This window comes from Protopterus annectens, chromosome 3.part0 (genome assembly GCF_019279795.1).
Source record: "Protopterus annectens isolate FY-2018-M chromosome 3.part0, PAN1.0, whole genome shotgun sequence".
Taxonomy (NCBI): Eukaryota; Metazoa; Chordata; order Ceratodontiformes; family Protopteridae; genus Protopterus; species Protopterus annectens.
Genome location: NC_056731.1, coordinates 570,694,970 through 570,700,969, shown reverse-complemented (window position 1 = coordinate 570,700,969; position 6,000 = coordinate 570,694,970).

The following is a 6,000-nucleotide window of genomic DNA, read 5'->3' as shown; positions in this document are numbered from 1 at the left end:
CAGCACTGCTTACCAATGAGATAATCCACTTAGCTGGGCTACTCATTCCTTAGCAGTCCTATTTACACAATGCTAACACCTGGTAAGTAGATGCTTAGCATTGCTTAGTTTTCATTTTATAGACTATCTGTTGTATGGTATTGATTCATTATTCATTCATTACATTTATTCATGTGTGACTATACCGTATGGGGCACTTGTGTTTATATGGCGATTTCACAACTTTATTAAACTGACATCTCACATCTGGACCTAATGCAGTACTCCAATTAACAAATGTATGTTATTTAGCAGGTAATACTAAAAAAATTGTATGTACTGCTTTCACATGTAAAATATGAATTGGTTACAGTGAGGATTGAACCGGGAATGGCTGCTCGCAAAATGTATGCTTTAACCACTACACTATTGCAATACTGCTTGCATTGGATGTCTCTTGCTATTTAACTTGTTGTGCTGTTTAAGCTGGATTAAGCATAGCTAAGCAATGGGCACACCCATGCAGCTACGCTTAAACTTTATTGCATTTATAAAAAAAAAAATTGTTGTGTTATTTTATCTATACCCTTCAGAATATCCCTGCTAATGCTAAACCTGTTATTTTATCAGCTTTCTGCTTTGTGGGACAATTGTCCCTTTTGGCTTTTCCACATTATTTACTCTGACGGGTTGGGAGGTGTGCGCTATCTGCTTATGCTGCCTGTGTTATCCTAAATAACTTTTGGCTTGGTAGGGACAATTGTCCCGTATGCCTTTGACCACTGATTTTTGCTTTCCTGATGGGTTGGGGGTGTTATGAGCATTCTTGCTCATTTTTAATTGCTGGACGGCAATTCTGGAGTGCAGGGACGTGTGTATTGTCAGAGCTCTGCTCTCAGACACACCTCCTGCACTCGTACACAGATCAGTGTCTGTTTAAAAGCAAAGCCACCGTGCCTTCATGAATATGCAAGGCACACTGCTGTGCTGTATGGGAATGGTCCCTGCTGTACAGGAATAACTTATTCCTGCATGGCTTCTTGCTGAATCCTGGAGATTGTCTTTTAGATACATTCAGCACTGTAATGTCCCATGCAAATGCATACCACGTAGGTAAACAAAGCTTAGCACTTCGTACTCACATCTCCCAGATTTCCACACTCGGCATAGTGGCACCCTGTGGAAACACAGTGAAACATGCACTCCATAAGTTAGTGTGCACATCCTCTGAAAGCAAATGCTCAGCATGGCAGAGTGCTGTGCAAACAGGCCCAGATTATTTAAAAAAAAAAAAAATTAATTCAACTTTTTTCCTTTAATTGTTCTGACACACAGAGGATAGTTTCGCTCATATATATATGTAGTATGCCATTTCTGCCCATCTATCTACATTTTTATAGCCCCTTTTGTTTGTCTACATTGCTACACACAGAATCTTTTCATGTACACTATGGACACCAACATGGGATCTGTGGAGCTGCCTATCTGCTTGCTGGATTGCTGTACCTGTATGGACACCAAGATGGGGTCTGTGGAGCTGCCTATCTGCTTGCTGGATTGCTGTACCTGCCTCATTTTGCATGAGATTCACCTGCTTATGAGGTGATTTTCATGTGGTGGACATTTCCGTGTTGGCGCGCACATGTGCACCACTCAGCAGTGCTTACTGAATCTAAAAATGTTCACGCCCATGTTAGCAGTGCAGCGTGATGCCTACACAGAAAAAAAAAACATTTAGGCTTTATTAAATTCCCCCCAAGAAGTATATATTAAACTACTTCTGTCATCAATGCAATACTCCTCTATAATACTATTATGAGGTGACATACACCCTACCCCAGTGCCTCATAGCAAATATAATGATTAGGTTAACATATTTGACTGAATAATGGTATTTGGCCTTACCTAATACATCTCTTCTGTTACTTTCCAGGACACCTTCAGTGACCACCAGTCAACATTTACAAAATGGCTCATTACCCACCTTCTCAAGCAACATACTTACAAAACATTTCACAACCTTGCCATGTTCAGCACTGTCACTTTTGCAACCACTTTAAAATCTTATTAATGGCATATCCAAAACACCTTAGCACTATATGAAGCTGTTCTGGAGTTCAGCACTGTATTTCTAAATATCCTGAATAGCTGTGCACCACAGAAACAAAAAGGTGTAAAATGTAACCATGTTCCTTGGCTAACCAGCATTACTAGACAACTAATCCTAAGTAAAGACAAAGTCAGTAAAATGGCTAAAACAGTAAACAAACCAGAACCTGCAGTAATTCAAAGAGTTATGCGATATAACCAAAATCAGGTTAAAGCAGGCAAAAAACAATAATATATTCATCTTCAAAACAACCAAAAAATAACACAGATAAATACTGCATCCAATAACTAAAGATCAACCTAACCCACCTCCCAACCTTTCTGCTAGTCTCAGATCCAGGTCATTGTCAAATAGGGTCCTAGGCGGGGTAATGGATCAGTGAAACAAAATGTATGAACCAATAATAACAAAACTGCACATTTTAGAGCATTTCAATCATAAAAGGCTACTCAGACTGTAGTGATTACAATCTACCAGTGTCAGACAATATGTATAATCTCTGCAGAATTGAAAGTTATCTTTATAATTTCACATTAAATAGAACTGCAACTAATGAGAAGGTTGCTTTTAGCAAACAACCTTGCATTCCAGCACTTCATCTACAAATTCAGTGCCTGCTGCCTTTGTAGAATATATTGTCTGTGTTACATTAAAAAATGGTGCGTGTCAGCAATTAATTTACCTGGCGTGGGAAGATAACCCACAGCCTACTGCACCACATCCACATGCAATTATGCTACATGTTGTGCCACTGACATTTAACAACACAGCTATGACACTCTGTGACTGACAATGGCAGACTGTAATCCTCATTTACAAAAAAAAAAAAAAAATCAAAGGAGACTTGCCTGTTGGTATGGAGGTTTAAGGCACTTACTTTTGAACAATTAAGATCAAGGTTTGACTCTGAGTAAAGTCCCTTGACTAGAGAGTTTTAAACACACACACACACACTTTTGCTAAGGGGGTACTCAAAGCACCAATCTGTAGTCATGGCTGCAAAAGTTGATTACTGTGTGAAAGGTTTATGGGGATTGCTTTGTAAAGCAAAAGTATACTTGCCTTGTTAACTCCTACAAGGTCCTAACACTAGTGCATGTGTGGTGACAGTTTGGGTTTTCCTTTTTTTTTTCTTTAGGAGATTGTATTTTTTTAGGAAAACAACCAGGGCCCTAGGCAGCTGCCTAGGTTGTCTACTACTGGAATTGGGTCTGAATATCATAGCAGGCCCTACCAAACATATCCCCCTTATCTAGCCTTCCATACAAATATACCACCTTCTTGTTAGATTCACTTTTACTTTATAACCCATCTTTACTCCCTAAAAAAAAAAAAAAAAAAAAAAAAAATATATATATATATATATATATATATATATATATATATAAACATTGCTCTCTGTTTGCTGATAGCCTCTCAACTGAATACCTCAAAATAGCTGCTGAGGTCATAGCCTTCTCTGTCACTATTCTCATAAACAGGTCCATCCTAGAATCCTGGATTCTTTTTGATTAGAAAAAGTTATACATTGCCACACTCTACAAATGTGGTAACTCCACTGAGTTGCCTATTTATAGACCTACAGCTATGCTGTTCTCAGTTTCAAAAATACATAAACAAATAGTGTATGACATCCTTTCAGAACACCATCTCACTTCTAAACAGCATGGCTTTCAACCTGGCCACAGTACAATCTCTGCTCTTCTTACCTTCACCAATACTATTTCCAAAGCCAGTGCTTGCAGCAACTCATTACTATTTTATATCTAGACTTGTGTAAAGCATTTGACTCAGTCTCGCATAATAAACTCTTGCAAGAAATATCTCAGTCAACTCTCCAGCAGTTCTTTAGCTAATTATTCGACAAACACCAGTGCAGTTAAATGGCATAACAGTATTTCAGATTTTTTGCCAGTCACGGTTAGAGTATCCCAGGGTTTTATAGTTTACCCAGTCCTCTTTAACTTTAGCTTTACCCAATTGCACACCTTCTCAAAGCAAGCCTCTTTAATCCAGTTTGCAGATGAATTGACTCTTATCAGCTCTACTAACAACCAAAGTCATCTTCACCAAATTATACAAGAAGCCTTCAGTTCTGCAGAAAAGTGAATACATAATTCTGAGCTACCACTGTTCCCTAATAAAAAGAAAGTTACTCCTCTTCTTCCCCAAATCTTACACACAAGACAAAGCAAGCTTTACAATTACCTCCATGGATAACACAGTTATAAAAGTGGTGCCATGCACAAATTTATTTGAGATAACAATAGATTATAATGTTAAATGTGTTCAGCACATTTAAAATGTAGTTAAAAAAATCACCAGAGACAAGGAATTTCATATACATCTAAATATTTTCTGGAATACATCCGGAATAGTTAATGTTCCAAATGTCAAATGCAAAAGCATCAAACTGAAGTTCATCAAAAAATCAAAAGGTTTACCAAAGAAAAGTAAACACTATGCATTATATGGTGGGTGCCAAGCTCCCCTGCAACTGCACACCCCCTGCTAATTATATATACCAGCTCTGAGATTGCACCCCAATGAGGAAAGGGCAAAAACCCAGGATCCGCTCAACTGCAATCTCAGATAACATGCTATTCACTTTCCAGTGAGCTGAAAAAGCTAGTCAGAATTTTGATGTTTCACTGTTCTTCTATTCAATGTTTTATATTTCACATTTGGAACATTTAATGTTCTGAATGTATTCCATATATTCTGATAAATACCACAAGGATGACCATAGCTACTACCTACCTCTTACCGATGCTATTGTATGATGCACCAATTCTACCAAATCTTTAGATTTCACTAAAAAGCAATCTATATTAATGTTACAACAGAGCTCCTAAGTTTGCTGATAACAAATCCTATAGCACCCACCACTGCACTGCCTTAAAACAACTGAACTGGCTTGAACTATGCCAACACCTCATGTATTCTCAGCTTCTGGTAACATATGACATAACATACAAACCATCAAAATACTCTTTTAAAAATATTCTCAGTATTACTATCCTAACAGGCCTCTATGTTCAAAAAACAAACAAAAAAAAACAAACAAAAAACAAAACAAAAACAACAACAGCAACAACAAAAAAAAAACAGATCTACAAATTCAAAAATTGCAGGAAATGCCTTATATTCAGTGTGGCTAAATCAACTCTGAGGTTTATAACCAAGCCTCATACTTTTAAATCCTCACTAAAAGACTTTCTAGCAGACTCATAACTCTGCTCCTTCTCTACACCTGGCTAAATGCTTCACTAGCCAACCCTTTCAAAAAAAAATAAAAACTCCTTCACCTAACATAATGGAGACCTATATGTAGTCATCCTTGTATATAATACAAATAGTTCTTATAACTTCACATAATTTGCTTCCCCATGAGAATCACATCTCCACACATCTAGCCCTACCCTTTCAGTATTTCATTCCATCTTCTCTCTTGTATCCTTAAGCACTCTCTCTATACATCTGTTCCTTAGCAACAGTCTTCTTCTTTCTTTTTTATCTACTTTCCTTTTTCCTATGCCAATTTTATTTCTAGACATATCTATACTGAATGCCAACTATCTCTAAATGTATATAAACCTCAGAAGCATCTACAACAAAAGTCCAGATCTTCATGCATGCATTGCCGCATACAACCAGGACATTCTAATCATCACTGAAACTTGGCCAAAACTAAACAATAAAGATGAACAAATCCTTCCCCCAGGATATAATATAATAAGAAATGATAGAGTAAATAAAAAAGCTGGAGGGGTTGTAATACTTTTGAAAAACACACTAAACGTCACCAGACACCCACTGAGTCACCCCAACTATCCCAACACAGAAATATCTATTACAATCCTATACATGAACAAGCGCAAAACTATTTGCATTGCTTCCTCATATATTCC